Source organism: Anser anser (genome assembly GCF_964211835.1).
Source record: "Anser anser genome assembly, chromosome: 4".
Taxonomy (NCBI): Eukaryota; Metazoa; Chordata; class Aves; order Anseriformes; family Anatidae; genus Anser; species Anser anser.
This window is the reverse complement of record NC_139724.1, coordinates 1309425-1325145: the sequence shown is the minus strand read 5'-3', so window position 1 is coordinate 1325145 and position 15721 is coordinate 1309425. Positions and strand designations below refer to the sequence as shown.

General features: G+C 36.5%; 1 protein-coding gene across 15 annotated transcripts in view; it reads left to right on the top strand.

Moving 5' to 3' along the window:
- LOC310898756 (bifunctional heparan sulfate N-deacetylase/N-sulfotransferase 3) overlaps nt 1-15721 on the top strand; it is a 382477-nt gene that overhangs the window by 155069 nt on the left and 211687 nt on the right. For all 15 annotated transcript variants that reach the window (XR_014583603.1, XR_014583604.1, XR_014583605.1 and 12 more), the window contains one exon: nt 1680-1759. The gene's annotated coding sequence lies outside the window, so the exon portion shown is untranslated. The remainder of the gene's footprint in view (nt 1-1679; nt 1760-15721) is intronic.

The following is a 15721-nucleotide window of genomic DNA, read 5'->3' as shown; positions in this document are numbered from 1 at the left end:
AATATCATGCCTGCGCACAAGCAGCATCCTGTGCATCCTGTTCTTTTTAGACAAGCCTGTCAGAATAATTTGATTACTGAGCCATTTGATTACATGAAGCTGTTGACAAAGGATGGTTTTGAACAAAGGAACTTGACTTTTTTAAGAAATAAGAGAGGCACGGTTTCCTGTCATAGTGTATATGCCCTTGAGTTTTTTATGCTCTTAGTCAGAAGTATGAATTTATGAAGATAAATCCTCAGCCAGTGTAAATGCACATGACTCCAGTGAGCTCATATAAAGCTGACTTGGGATATTTTATCCTTGGGTAGAGCTGTGTGGTGTGCCTGCGCCAATTGCATTGTTCACTACCACTGAAAGGAGTATTTCTGCTCCTGGCCCACAGGCCTTGTGCTGGCTCTGGTGCTTGTTGCACTCTGCTGAATCACTTCAGCTGGCTAACCCTGAAAAAAAAAAAAAACCAACTCAGCTGTAGAGTGGAACTGTAGCCTGGGCTGGAAGTGTATCCTCCATAACTGAGTTCATGGTGTTAGTGTGAAATAGTTCACAAAACTGAGGAAGGAAAAAACTATTAATCAGGGGAAAACAAACAAACAAACAAACAAAAAAACAAACACCAGTGTTGCTCACAATCTAAAACTAATCCATTGCACAGTCAGAGATGTGGAACCATTACAGAAGTGAATGTCAGATAGAATATAGTCTGGTTTAGTTCTGTAACATTAAGTCAAAAGCCCTTAAAAGACATAGTTACTTTTATATTTTATTAGAAATTTGGGAATGTATTTTCCCAAAAGATTTCTGTTGATGATGAGTTCTGGAGAAGAAATAATCTAATTTAAGGTGTAAGTATTCTTGAACAGTCAGTTCCTTTAATATCAAGGGTCTGTATGCCTTTAGAATGAAGACTTCTGATAAAAAGATTTAAAACAGTTCACTCAATGTCTTATTTAGTAAGGATTAAAGATTTTTCCGTTTACACAGGGTAGAACTGCGTAATGAGAGCTTATATAGCCAACAGAAAGGAATGTCATTCCTGCTATGTTGTGCTATAGAATAAAGTTTGAAATTCATGGAGATACTATTAGTTTGATTCAAGCCTATTTCCTTCTCTAAATAAAGAGACATATTAGGTGTGGAAACTGAGAGATGGCATCTGTTGAGTAATTTTTAATTACTGTTTAGAATCATTACTTGAATCAATTATTGCTGCTATGTTAATCAGGCCAGATTTAAAGAAAAAAAAAAAAGTAATAATGGTAGAAATTAAGAGAATTCGAGCCCATGTAAAACTTAGAAGTCCCTAAAATTATTGGACATCCAGATGTCTTGCTGTGAGTGTGATATAAAAAGTCTTTCACTACATATAGGCAAACCCTACAGAAAGGTAATTTTTTTCTCTAACTTCCCAATTTGTTTTGAACAAAAAATCACAAATTAGAAGTTTCCTTCAAGGAAATCATTTAATAAGTAACTTCCTCTTGTGCAAGACATTTATAAGACTTGTGGGGTTTTCAGCTTAACAGCTAAGCTGTATAGAAAATTTTCTATAGGCAGTTTATAGTTTTAACCATATGACTTGTTATGTAAAATAACATTACTTGGTAGAACTAACAAAAAGTATTTCTGGCTTAGTAACTAGAGAATGTGTAATAAATGTTATTCTCTCTCTTTTTAAGGACTTAGAACACAAAGTGAAAGATCAGCTGCTGTGGACAGCAGAGTTAGAATGCATGACACTTCAAGGATGGACATTCAGGTTAGTATTACAATATTTGCTTAATCTGTTTCATTAAAACAGTTCTGTAATTCTCTGATACCCTGCTGCCACTGATACCATGCTGCTGATACCATGCTGCCACTAACCAGCCTTTTTCCTGGAGAGTAAATATTACAGCATTTCTAGAAATGCAAGTAGAACCATGTGTTGATATAACTGGAATTACTAAGGTAAGAGTAAGTTCTGCCGTGCCAAGGATTTTCAGTCTTTGTCCTCAGAGTCACAGTTACTTTGGTAAACCTTGTGGTTCATTGTCCCTGGTGTTAATGGTCTATGGTTCAAGGAAGTGTTCTCTGCCATGAAGAGTGACCTCATTGTCTCTAGGCTATGTACTGGGCTCTGTACGTCCACTGGAAAAAAATGGGTGGGGGTAAAGCACTGAAATAAGCTGAAAAGTTCGAGAATTGCTGCGATAAGCACTTGCAACATTTTCCATCTCTCCACTATCTTCAGAGGCTATTACTTACACATAAAACAGCAGAATTCCTCCCTTGCTGCTATTTCGTGAAATCTGCCTTTGAGAAGTGTGTTTTCTGCCTGGAGCTCTCAACACAACAGAGCGTGGCAATGATCACCAAGTGGAGATTCTGCAAGAAAAATTACGATGAGTTGGCACCTGCAATTTTTTCTGTGTAAATTCAGTGAAATAACCACTTTAAGTGGAGAAATCAATCATTAATGAGCTACATTAAAAATGTCAGGTTAGTACTGGACAAATACATTTTAAGTCTCTTGCTTATCTGTTTTATTGTTTCAATAATGTGTATAATTTTATATATGAGGAGTTTAATGGTGTAGGCAGTCTTGATTTCATGACAGTATAAGCAGCTGTTTTTATTGCATTTAATGACTTTATAAATTAGCTGATTAAATTGTTCAGTAGATTTAGGCTTGGTATATACAGTAGCCTATTCTAATCTGAAATTTAATTGAATGTGTATCATTTGTCCTTCATATTTTCATATAAGAACTTAATGCTATTTGGTACCTATTTTTTTCCAAGCAAAATTAGCGTAATTAAGAAGTTCTCAATTAGCTGAATAATGTTTTCAGTTTCATTTTGCTTTAATTCCTCCCAGAATTGTCTTTGTTATCTGTTAAGGGAATTGCTCCCAAAATGTTATCATCATATTGGAAAGCCCATTTTAATTGTACATATTTTTAATGTAGGCATAGAAAAGGAAAATGTCCACTGAGTCGATACAACATTATCTATAAAAACTGGCATCTCTGCTAAATACAGAAGGTATTATGAGTCAACAATGGTGTCCACTGTGGGTAGCATCAGATACGAGTTTTAACTGATGTTAGAAAATGGAAGAGTCATAAGTGAAAATAGCTTGAAGCCAAAAGTGTTCTTGAAACCAAGTACTACTTTGATCCAATGTTCAAATCACTTTCTTCTATGAAAATTCCTAAGAAATTTTCTGTAAGCATATGCAGAAGATGGCTGTACCAAAGGACATGCAAAGCCTATCTGATCTGAATGATTATAGTCACAGAGGAGCTAGTTGGCCCATATTTTGTGTTTTGTAGTACTGCTGTGACACCTTTATCTTTGAAATTTACATTACTGTATTTGCTGAACCAAAACAACAGTTCATTTCCCCTACTTCTGTTGTAATCACATCAGCAAATTCTGCATTCTTAGGCCTTCGTCTTCCATTTAGGTGTAGGTTTACTGGCTGTGGCTTAGGCAGATACAACTCTTCAGATCCAAAAAAGCTGCCCTATGGTGAGTCCTGTTATTTAAGATAGTTGGTATTTTCTGCCACAATTCTGGTATCTTCACTGCAAACTCTATTCAAACTTGTTTATTTCTTGCCTTTAATTCTCACTTCAGCAGTTGGCATTACTTTCAATTAACCTCACCTGGCTCAGCATCCTGGCCAGTGTTCAAATGTCTGCTTTCATTTGGGTGGGTAATGTGCCTATCCATCATAGAAATCTTGGTTAGGTGACCCACTGGATGATTGTCGACCATGAGGGTCTCCATTTAATGAGCTTGTCACAGTATGATGAGGGAGGACCAAGGTGTAGCTCAGCACCCAGAGCACCACAATATTCTAAAAATGTTGATGCCACTCAGGCAGGTGCATGCCTCAGACTCTCAGCAGCATGGCTTGCCCACTTCCAGACCAAACTAAGTGGGATGTCAGAGGAGGGTGCAGGTAAAGGCCTGGAAGTCTAGCAGCTTTGTTATAAAAACTGTCCTTAGGGGGAAACTGTCTGGTTTGAAACAGATGTAAGATTACTGTTTTGGAACTGTACTTTACAGTCTCGGGGAACTTCACAGCACCATCTGCATTTGGACAAATAAAATAAGCTTCTATCATAGCTATGAGTTCTGATTTGAACTGATTTTTCAAGTGGCTAGTGGCCAGCTTATATTTTTAATGCTCTTACATATGCTAATGCTTGTATGCTGGAAAAGTATCTGCAGAAGATAGCCTAAGATGACAGGAATCCTTAAGGAACATTTCAGTTTTAAGTTTCTTATTGGCAGCAGGATTTAAATATTATTTACATAAGGAATGTTTTTCTTTAAAGAAGAGATTAAAAATGTATGTAGGTAAAAAGTATCAGCATGAAATCTTGTATATGAAATAAAGAAAAATATATCCATCTCTTCTTGAATTACATAAAACATTACTAATAATTTTAATTAACTACTTAGTTAACCACTTCCTGTTGGAAGGTGCTCTTGGAATACAAACTGTTACAGCTATTTGTTTTGAGTATTTCCTACAATCAAGGCTAATTACTTTAAAAGGTATATTTCATTAAAAGAAACAACCCTGCAATTTGTAAGTATAGATTCTTTTCTCTGCAAATAGTTAATGGAAGAGCTCCTACTTAGCAAAGTTCAGCAGTGCTGAAAGATTTATTGTAAGTGTCTGACTTAGCAATACAGTTGCAGTTCTCCTGAAAGAGAGTTAAAGAAATTTAAAATAATGCTTCTCCAAAGTTCTGACGAAAGAATGAACAGACCTCCCACAAAGAGTTGACAAGTTTCTCAATATCCCTGTAAATGAGAGAGCTCCTTCATTAAAAAAGCATAAGCTCGCCAAGTAGATGAGTTGAGGCATTACTTTGCCAACAATTTTTTGTTTTATGTAAGTTAAGCAAGAAATAGATGAATATTAACTCAGTATTTTCTGAATTTATTTCTCTCATTTCTTGGCTTTTTAAGGCCATAACTTGCAAAGTGTAGTTCACTAAATGGAGATGTGTGAAAACATTGGCTGCAAATGGTGCTCACTGGAGTACGTGTCATATGTTTGTGCAGAGGAGGGCTTTAGTGCTGCTAAATGCAACAGGAAATGTGCAGGTTTAGGCCAAAAATAGTACTCTACATGATAAGGTTTATGACATTTTCATTTCAGTTGCATATTTTTAGTCACTGCTTGGCCAGTACTACAGTTCATCTAAATAACATTTAACATTCCCTCTTCCTCCAAAGCAGATATAAACCTATATTAATGGATCAATTTCCGTGGTTATTCTAAAGCCAGTGAAATTGTCAAATGTAATTGCCGTTAAATTCTGAACATAAGAATGATTTTACATGAAAAGGACATTGCAATGTGTTTATGTATAATTAACACAAATAGAAAAAGTAGGGACATAGGAGTACATGTAATTTAAGGGATGAAGATAGTAGAGAAATGCAAAATGAGATACGAGACTCTTCCTAACAAACATATTAATCTCAGTAACTTTGGGGTAACTTTTGAAGATCAGAGAATTTTTTACATGGTTTTAAGTGAGGGTATGCATCTGTGACACAATTTCAGGAAATACTTTGACATAGAATGTTTTTGAGGTTAAATTTTCAAATGGTGATATTAATCTTAGAATAAGCTTCAAGGAGCTTTGTAGCTTCTAATGTACCTCTTACACTTTCATGAAACTGAGAGGAAGCTAGCTCACGGAAAAGAGTGATTACGGTAAGGGTCAGAAATGAGTTTCTCTTTTCTCACAGGGGACTATTATTAAAGAGTTGTTGAAATCTTAATTATGCCTGGATTTCTAAGTAACAGTGGTAGCCAAAAGTCTGAGTAAAGGCATAAAGAATAAATAGGTAATCAAAGATACATTCTTTGCCTTGAGCTAGATTTTCTGAAAGAATCCCACGCTTTACTGTGAACTTTAGCTTTTCCTTCTCCTCTTCAAAAATTTCATTTATCATTAAGCTGCCTAATGGGCTAGCATGAAAAGGTTGCTTATCCAGGCCAACCAGTTTTCCATATTTAAATCTTTTTATCTTTGTGTTCTGTCTTATCAGTGCTTGTTATGTGTGATTTTATACAGATTACAGTAATTGTAGAAAAATACCCAAACAGATCTCCTACAAACTGGAGGTATGAGGTCTCAAAAACATCTACTTCTGATATATTTCTCAGCAGGATCTATTTCAGTATTATGAACTATCTCAAGAAACCAGAGCTTTTTGCATACCAGTCCAGACAACAATATTTGATGAACGTTCTGATAAAAGAACAGTTGAGAGCTAAGTCTGGTAAAGCAAAATCTGCAGCTGTGAAAAACAAAAGTTGTGGCCCAGTAAGTAGGATGATATCTTAGAGCTTTCAGTTAGAAAAATAACTTGATCTGTGACAAATACAGAACAAAATAAAGAATCAGATTAAGCCTAAGAACACAAGAGTGGTTGGGATGCCAAAGGGTTCACAGGGTGATAATTCATTTTTGGATTGCTTGATTAAAAAAATAATTCATCTTCATATCAGAAACCTTTCTTTATGTAATGAAAAATCTCACCATTTTCAAAGCAGAAAAAATAGGAAGTAGAAGCAGGTGTTGTTTAGTCTGGCATATAACAGATATGGAAGAGATATTTTGACTGATGGGAAAGCAAAGCAAGCATTTATCCAAGAAGAGATTTATTTCCTTATCTAGAATTCAGGCCTCCAGTCACATGTGAAGAGTTCATTTTGATCTCTTCTTCATTAAGAAGAAAAAAGAAAGACATACAGTGCAAGAATAAAATAAGTAATAAAGAGGAAAACTTGGGGTCTTCTTTCATGTACGTTTTCATTGTATATAAGCACAGATGGAGATGAACCAACCCAGACTTAGATCTCAATTCTTGTCCTGTAAAAAGGCAAAAAGCTGCTGGAAGGAACTCCAAACATTGTTTATTAAACTAGGGTTTTTTTTCTATTTATTTTTTCAGCAGAAAGGTATTACTGATGATAGCTAGTAAAACATAAAAGGCAATTCTGGTACTAGCTACATTTTCTTTGAAAACCGAAGGTGGGATTTTGGTTTGTTTGCTTGATTTTTCAGACTCTAGTAGGACTCTACCAGAAGGAATTTTTCTGCAAAATTCATCCTTTGTGTTTTTCTTCAGTCAGATGTCAGTGGCGTTTTCATTTGTTCTTTATCCATTTAATAGGTTTTTTAGTGGTTAAGTATTTCCTTGCTGCTCTTTTCCCATATAGAAATTCTGTATATCACATGGTGGCAGAGGTCTGATTCCAACTAACTTTCTTGATTTTTGAAACAACAAAAAGGAGATTTTTGAAAGAACAAATGAACTTTTCATCTAGTGGTATTATTAGTCGTTGTATCAATAAAACATTTCCTTTTACCCCAGTCCTCCAAAAAAAATCGATTAGAATTTGACTTTTAGTCACTTGGAAGTCACTTTGTCTTAAAAAACAAACAAACAAACAAACAAACAAACTGTTTTTCATACCTATTTCTTCTTTGGTATTTGAAAACTGAATATTTTAAAGCCAAGAGTAAGGAATGGAAGTATTATTTATATCCAGTAGTTTCTATGCTGCCATAATGTCCAGTTGCTGTAGCTGGGTTTTGTCTTTAGAACATCCTGAAATACGGTTTCACAAATCCTTTGCCTCATACACGTTCATTACAGAAGAGTTCTGGCTCCTGAAGCCTGTTTCTAGTCATGCTCCCAGCAGGAGTACTGGTAAAATCTCATGGAAGCTCATGTGCCATTCCCTCCATCTCCAGCTGGTAAGATGTGGTCACTAGAGAGCACTTCATTATGCATAAAACTGTTACTAAATGACTAGTCTAACATATAATCAGTTAGAAAATGTGTGTATGTTGGCATTGGCACACAGTGATTATATGTGTGTGTGTGTGTGCAAATACTCAGATATATGTGCCAAGAAGGCCAATGGCATCCTGGTCAGCATCAGAAGTAGTGTGGCCACCAGGGCTGGGAAGTGATTGTCGCCTTATAAGCAGCACTGGTGAGACCGCACCTTGAATAGTTCAGTTTTGGGCCCCTCACTACAAGGATATTGAGATGCTCGAGTGTATGCAGAGATGAGCAATGGAGCTGGTGAAGGGACGGGAAAACAGGAGTTATGAGGAGCAACTGAGGGAACTGGGGTTTTTCAGTCTGGAGAAGAGGAGGCTGAGGGGAGACCTGCCTGAAAGGAGGATGCAGCGAGAAGGGTGTCCATCTCTTCTCTCAGGTGACAGGTGATAGGATGTGAGGAAATGATCTCAAGTTGCCCCAGGTGAGATTTAGATGGGACATTAAGAAGAATTTCTTCTTGCTGAGGGTGCTATCTATCATATGTGCTATCTAAATATTAAGTACACGAAGTCCAGTCTGTATTACCCCTATGAAAGTGCATCCTTCTAGTGAATTCTCCCAAAGCTTCCTAATTTATTTGCCTCATCTGTCTCAGGTTATATTAATGCCATGCAAGTACTTAAAATCTAGCTTGTCAGTTCAGAATCCAAATGTATGTCTTTAATGCTAACTCAAGTCCATGTAACATTCCCAAGCTAGCTATAAGTCAGTTGGCTCAGCCAATGATAGAAATGCTGCCAGTGCAGTGCAGGACTCACTGTAGTCTGAAAATTCTTCCAGCATCTTAGGGAAATAGCACGGCAGATAACCCATGGATTGTGGTTATGTAGTGCTCTAATTAAAAGTTAATTCAGTATGACCTCAGCATATGCTCCCTAATATTCAGATATAAGAAGAGAAATAGGAATGTGAAAATAACATTTTCTTTGTATCTCATCAAATTGCAAATAACCATTATCTTAGGGATTATGTGGCAGACAAGCTTTATGATGGAAATAAAACAGAAAATGATAGTAAACTCTACCTTGTGTACCATACTATTTTGTCAGATATTTAGGGAAAAGAAAGAAGTAGTGCCAAAATATCAGAGTTCAATATGTACTTTTTAATGGCCTCAAATACAATGTTAGAAATGCATTCACACACCTGATTTGATCTATGTGGGCAATCATTAGCAGTGGTCTGTATGCAAAACATAGCAGAGATATTTTCCTTAAGGAATACATTGCCCCATAAATACCTGTGTGAGCATCTCATCCACTGCTTCCCAGTGGATAGGATTTTATCTGGACTAAGTTTAATTTCATGTCATCTTCTCATCCTCAAAAGAAAACTGACAGGCACTTTCCTTCCTAGTCCATTTGGAAACTGGATGGTACTTTTCACAGCTCTCCAGTTGGGAAACTTTTTGGCAATGCAGCAGACCTTCATTGGTACAGGAAGACTAGCAAAATGACAAGAATGGTAACAAAACCAGGAAGAAACTCATTTAGGGGTCCAGGATTTTTTTCTGTTTCTGTGCCAAATAAATCACTCACTTTAGGAGACAAACCCAGTATCTTCATATCTGATACATTTACATTAATGTGGGCCTTCTCCAAAGCAAAATATTGAAAGATTTTCATTATGGAATATATGTTAATTTATGAATTGCCCAAGAAATCTTGTTTTAATATGGATATTTAGAATTTGGAAAACTTAGATTCTTCTTTACTGAACATATTTTTCTGTAACAGAGATTGTTTTAAAAACTCTTTCCTTTTCAACATGAGTAAAATAATAGTCAGTCTTCATATCACCATCAAAGTTAAAGATAATATTCAGGTGGGGTTTGGTGAGAAACATCAAAAAGGAAAATATTTCCATTATGCTTTTAAATATGTGCAAAACCTTTAAGAGAAATGTATTGTTTATTTTAGTTATTCTAGTTGGAAGAGAAATATATACAAATTTGCATGTTATATCAAGAAATTCCATGTAGGTTAATGTTACATGATCATTAGAAGAAACACTCCTAGCTTTACTCAAAAATGTTTGAGATGATTATTAGATCTCAGTAATGAGATCTTGGAATTACAGTAACTGGTTCTGTGAACTGCTCAACTCTTAAAAATCATCAAAAAATTGAATGTTGGGAGTTACAGAGAAAGACAAAAAAGAGAAAGCAAAGCAGAGGACATTACTACATAAATCCAGGCTGTGCCTGCATCTTGAACTTCACGTGCAGTTCTAGGCTCTTTTTTTTAAAGAAATAAATTAAGGTTGGAAGATATTCAGAGATGGATCGCAGATATGATCAAACATATGGAACAGCTTTTAATCCACATGAATAAGTACATCGTGGCTCTTCAGCCTGGAAAAGAGCCTGAGGGAAGACCATGAGTAGCACAGAGAGGGTGAAAAGGAAATCAGCATCCATCATTTCTTCCCATAGAAGAACTTAAAGAACAGACCACAAATGAAACTAGTAGTAAGGTGGTTCCGTACAGGCCAATTAATGAAGGTTTGCTTTAAAAATATGACAAATTTATGAAAGACAAGTGTGTGCAAATCAATCAAGCACAAATGCAAATAAAGTCCAAGATGTAATTTGCTCAAGTCTGGAAACAATGCAAAGAAGTATCCCTTCATGCCAGCCACTTAATGCTCTTCCCCAAGCAGTCATTGTTACTACTGCTGGAGACGTTAGGTCTAGTTAGTATCACTATTCTTTCTCTTTTTCAGTGAAAAGCACTGTAGAACATGTTACAGAGAAGACTAACAGGAAGTACACTTTTCTAGATACAGAATTTATAAACCTGGTTATCACTTTTTTAGCTACCCTTTTTTAAATGAAAAAAGAAGAAAAAGAAAAAAAAGGCAAAAATGAGTCCCCAGCTGGTTGTCATGTCCTCTACATCTTAAGGATTTTACATCAAATTTCACAGAATGTGAAGAGATTTCAGTGGTGTAAGAGTTCTGATGGCCAGAGAGGTGGGGTTTCCTTCTCATGTCTATTAAGATGTGTGACCCATTTCTTAACCTGCCCTGGTAGACTTCCCCTGGTAAACCAGATAAAATTCACACACTTTCCATTTGTAGGCACTTTGCAGTTCATGTCAGTCTGTTATCCATCCCTGCTACTATATTTTGACATATATCTGTTACGATTTTGATGTATGTTTTGGTCTGGCTGCGTATTTGTTAAAAGGTGACCTTTTGATTTGATTGTTTGGCTGACTTCAGTGCTAATAAGCTGAAGGATGAGATGTCTAATGAGTCCTGTGTATAGAAATAATGATAGATGACTTATTTGGAATTCCACAGACACAGCATGGCCAGGCATGCTGAGGAGTCCCTGGAAATGAACCAATCTCGTAGTGGGAAGCTTTATTGATTACACAGAGATAGGGCACGTTTTAATCATTTTTACACCACTGTACTGCCCAAGGTACTAAAATCCATTAAACAAGGATTATAAACTTTGTTTTATACTGGATCCTAAATTGTTTCTTGATGTACAGTCAACAACAACTCTGTAAGATCAATCACAGTTAGCAAGACATATTAAAATCAACTTGTTTAATTTTAATTGCTCATATTCCTGACCCTCTGTGAGGCAGCTATTCATAAAGCTAAATTGCTTTTCTCCCATACAGGAGTTTTATTTCACTTCATGGTAGATCTTTTATATTTTACAGTAACCAGCATTTTGCTTTTCTTTCTCCCTCCTTCTTCTGGCCCACACTTCTCATTTATCTTTAGATAGTTTTCTCTCTTTTTGTCTTTCATCCTCATTAACAGAAGTTGCAGCCTTGCCAATGAGTCAACTTTTATAAAGTAGGTGGATCGTTTGAATTACTAGTTCACAGAATCACAGAATCGTCCAGGTTGGAAGAGACCTCCAAGATCACCCAGTCCAACCTCTTACCTAATACTAACAAGTCCTCCACTAAACCATATCACTAAGCTCAACATCTAAATGTCTCTTAAAGACCTCCAGGGATGGTGACTCAGCCACTTCCCTGGGCAGCCCATTCCAACGCCTAACAACCCTTTCAGTAAAGAAGTTCTTCCTAACATCCAACCTAAACCTCCCCTGGCACAACTTTAGCCCATTCCCCCTTGTCCTGTCACCAGGCACGTGGAAGAATAGACCAAACCCCACCTCGCTAAACCCCCACCTTTGCTAGTTGAAGCAAAGTTACAAACCTTGAGCTCTTTTCAGGAGTCTCCGTTAACCTACGCTACATGAATGATTATGCTTGTGGACTCTTAATCAGGTCATAAGAAATGTTGGCTGTATTGATGGTTGTATTATGAAGAGGTACCTTCATTTTAAACTTATGTTTTCTGTTTATCTTCATGCATTTTAGTGTCCTGTGCTCTGTTTTTTCCTAGGGGTAGGTCTGTAAAACTATTTAGTAATTTCATTCCTGCTTTTGCATCCTTTCTTCTGTAATCTTGTGTTTTGAGGGTGAAAGATCCCAGTTCAGTTGGTGCCAATTTATTTCTTTCCTACAGAGTCTGGAGTTAATAGTAGGCTAGTGGATTTAATATCAGGAAAGAGTAACAAACACTTGTGTGAGTCTGAATCTCACACAAAATATATATTACTGTTACCTTAATCTTATTTCAGTAGAACGAGCTTATAAATACGTACTTACTGCCCAGCATGGACACAAGGAGATACTGCTGTCTTCTGAAGAGCATTGGGTGTTTTCAAATTTCCAGTTGGTTTGGAGGGATTTCTACATCCTCCCAGAAACATCTAAAGACCAAAGCATGTTGTAGAGACAGATGTGTGGGAATACAAACCAGAGGTAGAAATGAAACAATAAAGTTTGTTCAAAATACATAAGTATGAAGAAAACAATATGTGTCCAGTGCAGTGAAGCTATTTATGATAAATACTTTTAGTCTGATAATATGCAACGAAGTAAGAATAAAAGGACTCTTTTTCATTTTATTGAGTTACTTCATCACCCCGAGTTGAAAGAGAACAGGTGGATGCAAAAGACAGGTGAGGAGAAACAGAATACTGAATCTTTGAGGAAAATAGCAGTGGTTCCAGCACATCAGCTCCACAAGTACTGAATTTGTTTAAAGCGTCATAGCAATGGCATATTAAGGCAGTAAGTGGAGGAGATGAGGATGATTTGGACACATCATCTGTGCCTCTCTTGATGTAAAGGAAGTAAGTGGTATGGAAGATGCCTGTCTTTGAAAATTTAACACTATGAAATAGTAGAAGGAGAAGTATTTCTTCTATAGAAAAACAAGAAAACCTAAGCGGTATTTAAAAGCATGTAATATTAGCAAGCACAGTTACAGGATTACACAACACCAAGGGACTCTATATTTTACAGATTTTACTAAAACTGTTGTCTTAGCAATAGCATTAGACCCTTCAGATTTTAGGGCAGTCTGTGAATTTTCCCATAATTTCATTTATGTTAAATAAAGAAGTTTTTTTTTTTTTCATATAGATGGTTCCCACAATTTCACAATTTTTAGTTCAGATGTGACTTGTCTGTTTCTACTTTATTTCTCATTTTTCTTGTACATTCATTATTGTGTACTTCCTTTGCTGCAGATTTTAAAATGCAAGCTGACATCCTGCAGCAGGTACAGGGGGCAGAGAGACAGCATACACTGCTGTCTTGCTGTGGAAGTGGAAAGCTTGACAAAGAAGGGAGCTCTTCTGAATGCACTTTTCATTTTTTTCTTGCCTAAATACCATGATTTGCACTGATTTTGTTTTGGAGGGGGAGAGGTTTCTAAGCCAATAAGAAACTCTGGAAATAGGAAAAATATTCTATAAATACAGCTCACTTGCAGATCTCTAGAGAGAGATTCCAGAGACCACAGTTCACTGAGCTTCAGATATTTATATATAGCCCATCCTTTGCAACTGGCTTGGCTTCTCTTTAAAGTTCCTCTATCAAGAGTCGTATGAAAGGAAACACAGCTCAAAGTCCTGTCATGCAGCCTCATGTCTCTGAAAGATTGGTATAACCACATTTCTTAGGTATTTTTATGCCATTTTTCTAGGGACACATGTCACTTAGAAATGCAGAGTGTGCCTTAGTTTATCCTCTCTTCACTTGGCATGTCTGCTGAACATTTTCTTCAGCTCATGTATGCCTTCAAATAGCATTTGCAAAATTCATCAAGAGGTTACAGGAGAATATACTGTTTGCAGAGATTGTTCTGTGAGGGTCCGTCAGGTTTAGGATGCAATCCTACACTGATCTTAAATATCTCGAATTTGGTAGGATGTTTTTAGAATAAACAGCTATCTTAGCAAAACTTTGTTCTTAATTATCCAGAAGGGAAAAATTTTAAACCAGAGGTCTGCTGAGGTGAACTTATCCTCTAAATAAAGCACAAGTTCTCTGGTTTTAGAACGGCCCGACAAGTTACCAGTTTTATTCAAGTAGATCTCTCCACAGAACTGCCAGATAGTAAAACAAACACATGATTTATCTGTTTTCCTGTCACTAGGCCCAATTCAGGAAAAGATGTTTTGCTGCAAGGAAGAGGCAAGATTTGCTTCTATGTGCATATAATCCGGGAGAATCATTATTATGAATAATGGGCCATCAGAACTGGAAGAGCCCCATGGCTCATATATATCAACCAACTACCATGGTAATGGACATAGTATAAAAATCTCACTAAAATAGAACTCTAGGATATTCTCCATAGTTTTTATTATCAGTCCCAGGCAAGCACTCCTGGAAATGAAAATCCTCTAGGCAATGTTAAGTGTAACTCAACCTTGACTTGTAGGAATTCGTCTTCAGACTGGAAAAGTTGTTTGTCTCCATGTCCAATTAATTCTTGGCTTTCATTTGAAACTGCCAGCAAGTTTGCCAGCCCAGTTTTGATGGGTTTTATTAGTGTGATATAAATCCTTGTCGGCAAGAGAATTAGTCTCATATATATTGGAAGGCATTTTTTTTATTCACCAGCAACTTGGATGAAAATGTACACAAGAGACCTGAAAAGGAAAGAATCTGTCTCACCTTATAAGGCACAGAGCCAATCACTCTCTTTGAATAGCTTTCATCCTATCATGCCCTGTACAAGCAGCAGATAAACCAATGAAACACTGATTATTCATGGAAAAAAATATATATATATATTATCTTCTTCCTGCTGAAAAATCCTGCTATCAAATAAGTTTCCTGAATTCTTCTGACTTGCTTTATATGAGGAAAAAAAAAAATCATTTTCTATACTTGCAAGATCTCTCAGTTTGTTCTCAATATGAGAAACATTAATGCTCGTAATGTCTTTGATTAAACACTTAAGAAACACAGCAAAATGTTTGAGAGTTATTGCAAGTTCCCTTTGCAAGCTCTGCTTTGATCCATTCCAAAATTTGGAAGAGGCCTGTGGGTTTTTTGCTACTTTCAATGTTATACTCCAATACAGATGTCCCACTTATAATCTTTCTCTTACCACAGAGGCTGACAGCAGCACTGTCATTCCCCTGGTTGGTGTGTGGGCATCAATCCTAGCTAAATTGTTTTGCCCTTGTCTGAAACTGATGCTCAGTTCCCAACTGCCCAATGACTTTGTCAAGCATATAATAACCAGGATTCTAGTGAGCTGGAACCTCCTATTTCAGTCAGAGCTTTGTTGATCATCTACGGACGCCTCGGGGATTTGCTTTGACAAAGTGTTTGAGAAAGGTTATATATGTCCAGCAAGAATAAGTAGTGACTCAAGCCGTTGCCTTTTCTTAAGAGATATTAATTTAAAAAGATAGATGTATTTTGTGACCTACACTATTCAAAACCACTGTTATGTTCTGGCAGTGTGTTTACTCTGACAGCCAATCTTCAAGCTAA